Source organism: Thunnus albacares, chromosome 2, assembly GCF_914725855.1.
Source record: "Thunnus albacares chromosome 2, fThuAlb1.1, whole genome shotgun sequence".
Lineage (NCBI taxonomy): Eukaryota > Metazoa > Chordata > Actinopteri > Scombriformes > Scombridae > Thunnus > Thunnus albacares.
Genome location: NC_058107.1, coordinates 18141069 through 18155769, shown reverse-complemented (window position 1 = coordinate 18155769; position 14701 = coordinate 18141069).

Below are 14701 nucleotides of genomic sequence, written 5' to 3'. Positions count from 1 at the left end.
ATGAGACTGACTTTACTTCTGTGACATTATTAAGCAATATAAAATGCATCATATGTATCTTACAAACTATGGTCACAGAAAATCAAAGAGAAAAGTCATGGGGCTGTTTTATATGTGTATATTTTACCAACATCAATGATCCCAAATGCAGCATTTAGGAGACTGTGACCTAACTGTATGAGCTTTCAATGACTTCAAGTTATTTTACCTTAATAATGGTTACCCTGTTTTGGTAAACTGACTGTTTCATAGTTAAGATCATGTAGTGACAGTGCAACAGTAATCTTTGGGTCCTGGTTCTTGAGTGTCTGGCCTGCTGCTTTGTGATACTTTATAGTTTCTGAAATAGATATTTTACTTTGCACTCTGATACATGTATCTGACAGTTGGAGTTGCCAGCTTTGTTTTGCAGAACAGTCTATGTCATTTACGTGCAAAATAAATGGTAAAATATAACAAACAGCTGGGGTTTGTAGGCTACAATCCAACAGTGCTATCTGCAGCGCATATAGCATAAGAACCTGAATGAATCAATTATCATTTAAATTATCATTAAATTAATCAAAATTTTTGACCATTTTTCAGAATCAATTCTTTTGATACTTAATAGTCAGTATAAAGTATCAGATATATGTATACTTAAATACATTTAGCTAAACTTTTTCAGTGCAGGTCTTTTTACTTCTTATACTTTTCCACGAGGTAAACAACTTTTTCCTCCACTTAAAATAAGATTGGATCTTCTTTATAATGCCCCTAGGTGGTAAATGTGTGGCGATCCCAATAAAATTAATCTGAAAGAAGAATTAACTTAAAGTTCACTTACAATTTACTGTTATGTACTGATGAAACTAGTAAAACGAGGCTTTTCTCTTTTGCATTTAGCTTTGGATGTGAGATTTTGTTCTTTGCATACTGTATTTATGTTGAAGAGAGGCACATCCAGTGTCAAAAATTACTTAAATGAATTTTAAAATGATAAGAAAAACATACTGACAATACACACTGTTGACAGCGTGGCTCACAACAAGATCAAATGCGTCATCCTCAAACACAGATTACACTCATTTGTGGATTTGTGTTTGCACCTGCACACTTGAACACGGAGTGGCATGTACACCAATATGTGGGTATATAGGGGCTAGGCTGTATTTGCACATGCGCATACATTGGCTAAGCCCTCCTCTCTTATTGCAGGGATACCCACCCCACCCCCATAGTGCATTGTACCAGCCTCTCATGCCACGTAGACACACACACACACACTGCAGGAGTGTGCCTCAATCCTGTCTCAATCTACTCTATTGCACATTTCCCCTGTTAAAAAATTACCATTTTGCCCGGAGGCCTATGAGGCATCTCTGTAAAGATCACTGTTTACTAATGATGATGTCAGCAATGAATGCAATTAAGCTAAAGCAATGCAGTATTTCACATGAGAAAAAGAAAAATTATCAAGACACATGAAATCTTTACTATTTCGAAATCTGAATGTAGTTTCCTAAAATGGCTCTAGAGAGACACAGACAATGTTTTATTTCAGTATCTGGGTTATTCCATACATTCCACACTGATGTCCTTTTCATTTATAATTGAAGGAAGTCTCATACTGTACATTCTCCTCGTTGTATTCCATATCACACTCAGCACTATCACTGCTGCTGTTTGAACTTTATTCTCTCTGGAGCTTGTGTGTTTTTTTTTTCTTTTCCTATTCAGTGTTGTCTGTTCTTTTTAGTCAGGCTTGTTATTTCTAGATGAAACATAATAGCCAGGATCTTCAGTGTACTGTGAGAGTTTCACACCCCTTCCTAGTGTTTAATCCATATGACATCTCCTCAGTGCCTACCGGTTCTTTTGAGTTTCAACTCACAAGCCTTACAATATAAATAAAGATGATGAGAAGATTACAGTAAAAAATCTCAGCCTAGTCAATCAAATAGACTCATTGCTGAATGTCACAATTCATTTTTAATGGCAGGGCTTTTTGTGCATGAGTGTTGGTGAGCATTATACATCGTTTCCTTCTTTTATTAATCAAACAACAGTTTGAAATGTGTGTCACTGATCTCAGCAGTATACCTCGAAGCAGAGGAGGAAAATAGAACAAAAATCCATGTCAACTCCTCACCAGTAAGATGGAAAATGGTTTAGAATGTAATTCTCTTTGGTGCAGCGCCTCCTTCTCCATTCTCTGTAATCTACAAGAATGAAAATTACAATGCAAATGCAAATACCACTGAATAATGTATGTGTAGTGTAGAGTTCCTTTACTGAAACTGGGAGGTTTTTGCTTAAATAGAGTAATGTGGCATTTGGAACAGACATTTGGTCAGCCACAGAAATACACTGTAGGAATTCACAATATAAAATTCAGTTCAACAATTTTGTTAAGGTTTTTCAGGAAACAGGATTAACAATTGAATATCTAGGACGCACAGTTTCCATTTCTGAATCATGTTATCGCAAATACAGAACTCCTTTTACTATGTGTTCACCATATTGCTAAATTTCAGACAAAATCAAGCTCTGGAAAGATCAATCAACAGACATTTCTTTGTCCCTCTACCTAAAACATTACATTTAATTTCACATCCATAACCTCTTTCTTGATGTATAATTGGACGTGCTCTGACCAGACAAAACTGTAATAGCACCCTGTCTAAATTCCACCCGAAGTTACTGTAGGTTATAACCAACAGTGGTTGAATTATTTTTTCATTTTCAACATTAATTTATTCCCATGTTCATGGCTGCTGATATTTAAATACCTCCTACATACTGTATGTAAATGTCAATCCAAACCACTGTTGACATTAGATCCCATTCTCAGATATTACAGTGCTTTTGCATCCAACACACACTAATAAAGCCTTTCACGATTCCTGTTCAATATATCAATCTAATTTCTGTAAATTAAATTGAAGCACATGCAGAATGCCTCTGTCTTGTGCGTTTAGGCTGGGAAAATTACGGCTATTACACTTAATGGCATTCATATACACTTGAACACATACATTTTATCCTTTTTTTTGTTTTGAAAAAAGAAAAAAAAAGCTCCTGTTTCTCTCCTAACACGTGGCTTTGTCAGGCTTCTCCCTCAGTGGTTTTTCCATCAGGGATTGTAATTAAGCAACAGCATTCATGAGTGGGCATGCTCATTTAGCCTGCGTCTGGGCTTAGACAGCTTTAAAGGGATGGAAGAACAAATCCTGGTGGAACAAGGCAATGTATGCTATAGCCAAAGTAAAAACACTGCAGATAGAATAACAACTACTCCAAAAGTTTGCATGTTTTTTTGGGGTTTTTTTTTCCAGAACATCATGTAGTCCGCAACATATACCAAGCCTATACTTGACTATTTTGTCATGGGAAGTTCTTTTGTTATTAATATGTATTACTTTGCAAGTTTTTTCTTTCTACAGTGTAGTATGCTTACATGGGATTGCAAGTGTTTTGTGACAACAGCATGACAAGCTATGAGCTTGGAATTCTAAGGTTTAATATAATTGTTTTTTTTAAAACAAAAACATAATTATCCACATGTAAATTTAAAATTCTTAAAATCTATTTTTCTTTTTTATAGCTATTGTAATTTTCTTTTTATAGCTATTGTTCAAACATTTCATGCTTGTGCTTGTGTATAAACACATCAGCAACATCCCCCTCTTCCATAAGTGAAATCCCTTTTTATGCATAGTTAACATTATTGTGATTAATAATAAATAACACCGCTGACACTGGAACTTATTGTAAAATTAAAATAGAATCTGTTTTAAAAATAGGGGAAATGAGTGTTTTACAAATACAAGTTAACATAATCAAGCCTTTTGTGGTCATTGAAATATAAAATATTTAGTGAAAATGTACTGAAAATGTAGTTGATTTGAGTCTATCTAGTGTCTGACTGGGTAATAAAATCTCATCATTAAATCATATTTTCTCCTCTTAAACTGTGAGGTAAAACCTTACAAAAAGTCAGTCTCACTTTAAAGAATTCTATGGTCATGTCTGTTTTTGGGTGCTCTCTTAATTGTAGTATTTTGATATTTCATACTCAAAGTATCCTGAGCTACCAGGCCTTTAGAAAGATACAAATATAAATGTCATAATTAAACTTGTGGCAGGTGGGACATTAAAATATCATGATCATGGTCTTTATGTTTTTCACTTTACACTGACAAAATTTGCCATTTTGATTTTATTTAACTGACCTATTGTATTTTAGGTTGCTCAAGGATGCTTCAGAAGAGGGTGTGACTCCTGACTTGAGCTGGGTTCATGGTTGTCCATTAGGTCAAATCAACCATTTGCTGCATTTATCCCCAAATCATTTTTTAAATTCTTTTATCTCTCACACAAAGAAAGCCACCAAAGTAACAATGCAACATATACTGTAAGACAGCTTGGCATCACATTAACCTCCCATTTGTCAGTGTTATCATCTATCTGAAAGCCACAAAATCAATTAATTGTCTGATTGTTAGGCTGGGTGTCACCTTGGGTCATTTTACTGTATATTGTTATTTTATTCTATATTTCATTTCCTGCTCTAAAACTCTATTGTCCATTGAAGTCAACAGAAAATAGCAGGTTTCACCAAACACTGCACAGTGCCACTGCAGCACCAGAAAAAATTAATGCAGATTTTTTTTTTCCTTTTCAATTGAAGACTGATTTATATCAGAATTAGGATACAGGGTGTGTGAGTGTGTGCGCATACAGCAACAGACACACTGAGAAATAAAGGCAGAGCCAGAGAGAGAGAGAGAGAGAGAAGCTCATTATAATCAGGCAATTATGCTGGCAGAATTAGAAGCGTCCTTATTTTCTCTTGTGGCAGCCTGAGTGTGGAGACGTTTTTTTAAGTGACTGCAGACTAATCCATGGATATGACTGACTATCCTGTGTTAATATGGAGCATCTGTAGTCGTGTATGACAACAAGATTTGGAAGTGAAAGCCTGTGATTTTGACTTTTTGGAGAACCGGTGAGTCAAGCAAGGCTCCCCAGGTTCTGGGCTCTAATTTGCATTGATGAGGATTTTTTTTTTCTTTCTTTCTTGGTTGAGGTTTTGGCTCAGCGGTAGTGAGTGAGAGACGAGGGCAGTTATACACGCCTACAACTCAGGACTTTGGCTGTACACAATCAGTGTCTTCCAGTCAGTGGTATATAATTATACTGCATGTTTCTTGAGACATTTTATTCAATTTCATATGGTATAATATTGCTGCTGGTTTTGATGTTGTTGTTAATGTCAATGACTGTGAGTGTGTGTGTAGTATGTGTGTATGATTTATCACTAAAAATGGAATACATTTTTAAACTTTATTATAAATTATAATGTCTTAAAAATATTAAAATAATTTCAAAAAATTGTAGTATGAAATGTTTTGCGGTTAAAAATGATTGATTATTCTTACATAAAAAATGTATAAAAATACAATAAAAATCTTGCCCCATATACCTGTTTGTGAAAATTCTTATCCAAATAAATGCACTGTTGTCATTATGAATCAAGATTTGACACATATTTGATGTGCACCAATGGCATGTTCACGCTAAAGACTTTGACCTTAGGTCAAGGGTGTTTGACCAGCATTTGACTCTTGACCTCTAATTCATGTCTTATCAACTCGCCTGTTAATGTGTATTGATCATCCATCGCTCCCTTGAGACAGAAAAACTGAAACATTTTTTTCTGTCTTTTTAGTAAAATATGAGTTCCTATTTTTTTTCTCAGTTTAGAAATGCACCTGCTAAGACATACTGCAGAAATTAAAAATCTCCCCATTCTTTTACAATTGAAAAATCCTTTTCATGTATACTTCATTAAAACAAAATACACAGTTATGTTTTTTTTCCACAGAATATTTTTGCAAGATAAGACAAAATATCACAGATAAAAAGACATCTTCTGTCTTCCTCTGTCTTGAGGACACACAGACCCAACACCCCACATCCCCCACCCTTTTTCCATTTACAAAAAATGTTGAATTGTGCATGGAATCTGGCAAGAGGGATAGTCTACGTGTGTGTATTTGTGCATTGGGAGGAGGGTGGGGGGGGGGTATTAGATGAACAGTGGAATGACGACTCCCTGAAAGTTCTCAGGGAAGTGTTTGTGTCTGGCCATGGAGCAGGCAGCTGATTTGGGATAGGGTGTTAGCATAACAAAGGGCCTGAGCCTGTGAACTTGGGGCACCTTTCGACCCTGGCGCTGTGGGGATGAATAGTCTCTGGGCCTCCCCACAGAGCACCCCCATGGCTAGCCTGATCGTGGCTAAATTGTTAATCAGGGTAATTTAATATAGTTTTCAATATGCCTCATCTCTCATCGGGAAAGCATTCACCGCCTTCTCGCCTTCCCGCCCAAAAAAAGGCCCCCCTATTCAACCAGGCGAGACAGGCAGCTGCAGGTCTTATAGCCTTCTCAATTGAAATGTTCAAACATCAACAACACGAAGGCCTCAGCCCTGTGTTTGTGCGTGTGTGTGCATATGTGTTTGTGTGCATGTGCAATGGTGTGAGCCGCACCTCTGTCACTTCTCCAAACTTGGCCATGAAACACTATTCATGCATGTAAATCTGGACACACATATACTGATATACACAGAGTAACTGAATAAAAGTGTGTGTGTGTGTGGGCAGAGTGAAGACAAAGATAGAGAGATAACAACTGTAATGCACAATTATACTGTACTGGTCCTGGCTCCATAGACAAGCTTCACCACCTTTGTTTAATTACAATGCCACATATTTACTTTGACCTGTGCTCTGAAATGAGGGAAATGAGGCAGTGTCTTTTACGTTGAGCTCCGACATGACAGACAATCTCTGGCACTTTTTTCTCTCTAACCTGGATCAGAGTGAGGTCACTGCAAACAGTAACTCTTGGTCTCAGGACAGGTGACGTCAGCTCCCCTGGTGGCAACATCCAGTAGCTGAGGTGAGTCATCGGACTCTGGGCCCTAGTTTTAGGCGGTGTGAGTTGGAAACACCCATACACCCACTTACTCACATATACACACACGCACACAGGGCCCAGGTCCTGACTCTACTGTCTATAAATACATACTGTAATCGAGGATGACTCAGACACCTCATGGCTCTCTGCCGAGAGGCAGAAGATGGAGTGGGGAGGACAAGAAGTCTGTGGGAACAATAGAAGAAAGCTAGCAAAACCTGCATTGCTAGTGTTAGTGTTTACATTTTAGCTCTAAGCTTGGAGCTGGCATGTTGGCAGAAAATGGAGGACAAAGAACAGGAAGTAGAGTTTCCTACGTAATGTCTTGAAATGCTGGGTGATGCTTTTGTGGAACTTGAGACTGCAATATGGTTACCTCAGTCTGTTATGTGCCGATTATTGCCACCCATAGTGAGTGGCAAAAAAAAAAAAACATCCCCCAAAATGTTGCATATGAATCCAATTTTACCCATTTATTACAGCTTTGTGATTATAAACCACCATGTTGTCCTTCCTTATTTTCATTCATCCATTAGCTGTATAGCTACAAAAGAATTTGATCAATTTTTCTTGCGGTAAAACTAGAGACTGTTATTCGAGAGTGTGCCAGCTAACATGTGAAGGGGGCTAACTGTAAATGATACCAAAACAAACAAAAAGCTATTTTGAATGATGACATGTTGTGGCTGATTTATTTATGTGCTGTTGTTACCAAAATAACTCACCCTTTTTTCCCCAAAATTTTCTCACATTTTATGTTACTGATGATATTTTTCTTCGCAGCCCTGTCTTTTAAATGTTGCTTTTTCCTGGTCAGATAATCAGTGTTGGCATGCAGAAAAAAAAGCAGCGTATTGTTGCGGTGTATCTTGGCAGAGTGCACACATGTATGTGCAAACACTAGCTAATTAGCATAACACCTAGCCATAAGCAGGCCATGTGCTGAAACAGACACTATGAGGAGTCTCAGGCCAGCAGACCGTGTTCCCTTGTGGGCCATTGAATAGAAGTGGCCTGCTCTTGTGTACTCTGTCTAAGGCTGTATGTTAATTTACGCCGTGCGACTACATGATAATTCATGCCTAAATCACCAGACTGCACCCCCAAACCTAAAATCCAGACATGTGGGCCATTCGTGGGAACCAAGGACCCTAAGTCAACATATCACCAGACATATTCACGTCACTCAAAGCAAGACAAATCTACTGAGTTAACTAAAGTAAAACAAACTGAAGCTTAATCTTGTCCAGAAATTGTTTCTTTTTAAAAAATTTAATACCACACTTAGTGTAGCAAATTTCTCCATATTGTTTGTACACTGAATAAGCAGCATCCACAACGGGGTTTATTCTTGTTAACAACAATATTCTAAGAAAACTGTAAAGCCAATTTTTTGGTTAAGTTTGAAAGTCTGTGAGGCACTTACTGCTATGCACATGCCGGTAGTCCAAGTTTCTAAGTTTGGATGTTACAGTGTTTGTTGTGTTCCTAGTACGACAGGAAATAGAATTTATCAACATGGAAACAAAGGTATTATAGGCCCCTTGGGAGAGAGGGTGTAACTGGGGTCAGGACTGTGGGGCCTTGTCTAGACGGCCTGCTTTTGTGGTTGCAGGGTTTCACCCTCTATCTCATCCTTTCAATGGGAGAACTTGACCCGTGTCTAGCTGCCATGGGAGTCAGAGACAGGAGACAGGGAGAGACGGACTGATGAGACAGTGGGACAGCAATAGAAATAATATGCTTTTGGCAATTATGTAGTGTAGACACTGACTTTTTAAAATTGTTTTTGGGCACTAAAAGTTGAAACAGTGAAATCCCCAGTAAAATGCAAGACTTGTAAAAGCTCAGGAATTGACTGACATTTGGACAAGACTGTCCTTGCCAGAAAAACACCAGTCAAAGTCTTTTCAGCGAGTGCCCCAAAACATGATATGTTTACTTCAAGTGACAAAGTCCTTTAGTTGCTATAATAATTATGATGGAAAACAGGAGTTTGCTGTTCATTTCCCCTCTCAACTGCGACAACGTTGTTTTTTTAAACCATGACCACAATCGTCTCCTAACCTTGCATGTATTATTGTAACTGTGACGACAAAGGTCACCTAACCGCTACAAAGTAGTAATTTTAACGCAAACCACAATGTTTCTCGAATCTTAAGCCAAACCATCATCTTTCCCTGAACTTAACCAAGTCATTTTTGTGTCTTAACCTACCAAACTTTCAACAGTGATCTGTAACATTTTGGAAGGCACAGACAAATGATATCGAGTGCATGGACCAAGACGTCATTTAATTTGGAAGACTTGTTGCTTTTTAACCGAAACATTTACCATGTCCTTTACATTTTTCCTGCAGACTATTTGTGATAACTCTTTATTGTGAAAAAATATTTTAACTTTGACTTCTCAAGATAAATCATTCACTGCCTGGTGTTTACTACAAAATGGACCTGGTTGAAAATAACCTGAAAATGTTTCACTTTCTCTGTATGGATGCACCACTCCAAACAATTCCTAATACAGAAAATATTCAGTCATAGAGAGTTAAAACCAACTATTGACAATACCAATACGCAGAAACAGCAAAACACCCATTAAACACCAAATTCAAATCAATCCTCCTACTCTCTTAGCTCCCATCTCGGTGTATGTGGAGTCAGGCAGGGTGCTGCTGCGGGGCATGGTATAATTGAAAGGCTGAAGAAGAATACTTCTTGTTTAAACCAACCAGCAGGCAGCAAGGGCATGATGGGAAAACAAAGCCTGAGCCCCAGGAGTGGGTGACACAACATCACTAATGGCGGAGCAGAGACGAACGCTGCCTCTGTTTTGTTACCCTTAGTCCTTGTGACAACCAGCAGGTTGAAGATGACTATACAGTACAATTCGAGAATCCAAATCTGAAGTTTGCACAGCTGAATTGAATTGGTTCACCACAATCTAACAGGGCTCTCCTGGGTGTGGGTTCCTTGTTCAGAGTTATATTCCTTTCATTGAAGAACTATATGGTCAATCATTAATCTCATTTAAAGATCAATATCTAGGAATACTGTTTAAAATTAATTTGTATTTTGTAGCCATGATGACTTTATAAAGGGTGGTTGAAATTGAATTCCATATTTTCACCTTTGATATAGTTTTCAGGCTGCCACAAATATATGATACAAGGGCAGAAGGAGCACATATGGATTCATCTGCCACTGCACATGTAATAGATCCTCTTTATTTCCACACTCTCTTCCATGTACTTCTATATACAGTAAATACACATAGCTCTGGATAGTAAGTGATAGCTGAGTGCACAGGTTGTAGAGAGAGCGAATAAGCTATTCTATTTAAGCAATATTGAAAATCTGTGATGTTCCCTGAGACCCTTCCATTTCACATCTCTGTTGTTTTTTTCCTCATATGGATGAGAGTTTGACAAAGGCTATATCTCAGTGGTATAAGCTACAGCAGCTGTGAATTCCCTCAAAGCAAATCACCAGGCATGGCTGTCTCTTATTGACCCACATAAGGAATCCCCACCCACCACCTGCACGACAGCAGCTCATTTTAGCCAGCAATAAATATCAATGTTACATATCAATAAACCCATCAAAGAGGAGGGTAGAAATAGCAGGTAGGAAAAGGGGTTATATTGAAAGGGGGATGGATGTTAGGAATGAGAGAGGGCAGAGGTAAGAGAAGGGAGAGAGAGAGAGTAAGAAAAAAGAGAGAGAGAGAAGAAGAAAGTGAAGGCTGCTCGTCTGTTTCGGCCCTGTGGTCTCGTGCCTCCTGGGATAGCCGAACACTGTCAAGATTCTACACTTCAAAATCAATCACTCTCGACTGGGCACAAAGAGAAAGACATGCACGTTCACACGCATGTTCACACTCACGCACGCAAACAAACGTACATTCACACACAACATGTTGCAGGCGAGGTCTTCTGTGCTTGTCCAGCTTTCAGCAAGGCAGCCTCAGAATGTCACGACAGCGAGTGATAGCGGGTCATTGTGGTTCCACCACAGAGGAAAGAAGAGGACATAAGTCCACCAACATTCCCCAAACTCAAGAAGACACACTCAGATAGGTCTGTATGAGCTACTCATTTCATGTTCCAACGGGATTCGGTGAACATCTTTAGCTGATTCCCAACCAGACGTACATATACCCACAGGGTATTTCTGCAGTTACCAGGGGGTACATGGAAAGACTGTGGAGTGGCTCAAATTTGAAAAAAAAAAAAAAAAAAATCAAAATTATGATAAAAAAATCCGCATCTTGAGTCAACTGTAACTCCTGAACACTATATGTGCATGAAAACTAGTTAGCAAGCAAACAGAGGGGTTTAAACTGCTAAAAGCAACAAGTAATTGGTTAAAATAGATTGAAGTAGATTAAAATAATGGACAAACAGTTGAAATAGTTGGCTAAGGGTTGTGGATGAATGGCTGAAATAGATAAATGTGGCCTACTGGATTAATGATTAAATAGACAGCTAAAATTAGTGGATAAGCAATTGAAATAGTTAGCTAAAAGTAGTGGGTAAATGGTTGATATAGCTAGAGGTATTGGATAATTGGAGAAAATAGATATCTTAAGATAGCTGAAATAGTTAGCTTAGCAGGTATGGATGGATGGATGGTAAAAAAGCTCAAAGTAGTGGATAAATGGCTGAATAAGAAAGCTAAAAGTAATGGGTAAACAGTTGAAATAGTTAGCAAAATGTACTGGATAGATAGTGAAGTAAGGATTAAAGTAATGGACAGTAATGGATAAATGGTTGAAACGTCCAGCTTCTGCCACTCCCAGTGGTAGTGATACGAATGAAAACTTGCCAAAACTGACTGATTATCCACTTTTATATAATTAATAGTGCTAAATAAGATTCTCTTTAAAATATATTCAAATGAACACATTTGGAACTAATCTGACAGGGATGTGGAGATACATACAAAAGGTTGGGAACCATTGATCTACAAAACAATTTATTTCATTTTCTGTTGAGGACTGAAAAGTCAACCAAACCAATTATATTTGTCCCTTTAACCTTCACCAACCTTGAATAAATCAATCAAACTCCAGTTTCTGGCACTAGATTTGAGTCTGATCTTAAAACATGCTGCTTTTTAAACTCTACACACATCCTTGTGTTGCATTGTATAGTACTGTAACACTGTGCAGCTGCTTTGGCTTTCAGATCTTCTGAGGGAATAACCAGAGAGTTAAACACACACCAAGGTAGTTTCAGGAAGACCTCATTTTTCTCACTGTAAAGTTTCCAGACTTGGAGTTCTGTATCTTGTCGTCTGTTGGGATCATGGGGCGGATAGTACTTGTGAATCCTCTCCCAAACAAAATAAGATAACACAAAGTCCTGCTATCTGTAGATAAAAGTGAAATACTATGCCGTCTAGTGGAAAAAAAGAGGAGAGGGACAAAGAAAGGAGCAAAAAAAGTTCTATCACATAATGAAGTTCAGAAGTTTTATTCTTTACTTTTCGTCACAAGCAGCTACCAAGGTCATGTTCCTGGGCCAAAAAACACTTTAATGTAGAATAAAGATTTTCTTTTTTTCAAAGCTGTGTCAATAGTTGAATCCTTACATTTATTTTTTTCTGCCTTCAGAAGATCAAGTAGGTGCTGCGTAGAGTCACCTGAGATCTTTGTGGCTTCCAAATGCTCCTGGCTCAATTCAATTGCTCTGAAAGATGTAGACAGCTGCATTATGATTCCAGGAAGACTTATTTAAACTGTGATCCATGTCTTCACATGTTTGAATCTATCTCTATCTGGTGAACTTTTTTTTTTCATGCATAATATATACAAACTCATGTTGTTAACTAATTAATTAACCTGTTCTTTAATATTAGTAACATTCTAAGAGTTTTTTGTTTTTTTTCCAGCCCAGGATCCAAATTTTAGTCCGATGCTAGATGCTAGCTAATTAAAAATATTAGTATTCTTGTCATGTCAGGAGAAACAGGCTTAACTCTTATTTTGGGCTCTGATTAAGATTTAGACAAAACATGATCTTACTTTTTAGCTGCTTAGAGAATGACAAGTGAATTAATTACATTAATTAAATATAATGTAAGCTTGGCATACATTATAAAATCTTTTTTCTCTATTAGCATGTTATATATAAATGTACAACAAACATACATCATACGGATTTGAAACATTTGTTAGAAATGAAAAGAAAACAGGCTTGTGTCCTCAATCCAATGTGAGTCTGTGTGTTAACCAACACTTACATTATAACACACATTCTGTTTGCACATGGTACTACTGTCTATTTGGACCAATATCTCACAGTTGATGTGAGTGACATACAGTATGTGGGGGAAAATATGAGACAGCGACATAATGAAAACAAAGGCTTTTCAATTGTGTACTCTACTTTTCTGGAAGGAGAGATGTCCCACCACTCCTACGCATACACAGTAAAAGAAGAATTTAAGCATTTGTGAGTGAAAAGGTTTATTCAGAGCAGGGCTCCAACAGCTTTATTATCGGGTAGATAACATTTACCAGTGTATCGTGTGTGTGTGAAAAATACAACATACAACAGTAAATAAAACTACATGTGCTCTCACAAAGATCAAGATTTATTGTTGAGTATTGAAACATTTTGATAGTTTTCAAGGCTTCAGACCCACATAATGACACAATGTATATACACAGTAGTTAATACAGAGGTAATCGTTTGGCCATAAACACCTGTGTGTGTGTGTTTGTGTGTATGTGTGTGTGTTTGTGTTTCAGGCTATACTGGCAAAACAAGATTCTGTAGACAAAAGATAAGGCGGAGGGATCACAAGATGATTATGTCACAAGATGGGACTTTTTTTTCCCCCCACTTTTCTCTAATCTTTGCTTCTTTATTGTGAAATAGTGGATAGTTCAGTTTTGGCTCCTCAGGCTCCCAAAAAGGATTCACATGAACCAGTCACTATTTGGTCAAAGTGGTTAGATATTGCTTCACTCTAAAGGGTTACAAATTAATTAGGTTAGGAACCGCTGCTCTATTATATTACATACGTTAAGGCTGTGTGATTGCCATTACCCTATAGTGAATAATTTCCGTTTATATATTAGGCCACACCTACAAACTTTGGTACAAGAACAACTGCATATTAACTGTTTCTGTGCTCTAATATTTATTTGACAAGTATGTAGTGAGAAAATTTGCTCTTTCACAATTACATGATCATTAAGATTTAATTAAATGCAAGTGACAAAATGCTAACACAACTTATCAGCCAAAAATTAGGTTTGTTTGCAATTTGAGACTGTGAGAGAAAAGAAATTAAGATTGTGCAGCTGTGTGCCAGTTGTGAAAGGCCTGTAAGCAAATACTCACCCCATATGCTTGTCAATATGGGTTTAGTTTTACACAACACTTTTTAGGTGCGGCCCTATCTATGGCATTGCCACTTTTATCTATCTGGATGGAAAAGATGAACACAATGTAAACCAGAAACATGATTATATGGCTAATTGCATTTCGCCTCAGCAACTGGGATGTCTGGATAGTTTGCTTATGATTTCATGTTACATCCTTCAAATTGATGCCAAGACATGTTGGAGCTATTTCTGTACTCCCGAGACACTTTTTGTTGATGTTTGCTTTATTTTGCTGGTTACCTGTAGATGTGACACTGCTGGCTCCAGGGCATCCTTTGTCTCATCACAAAAGCCACCAGCAGTTGATACAAACATCATTGGACACTCCTGGAATAC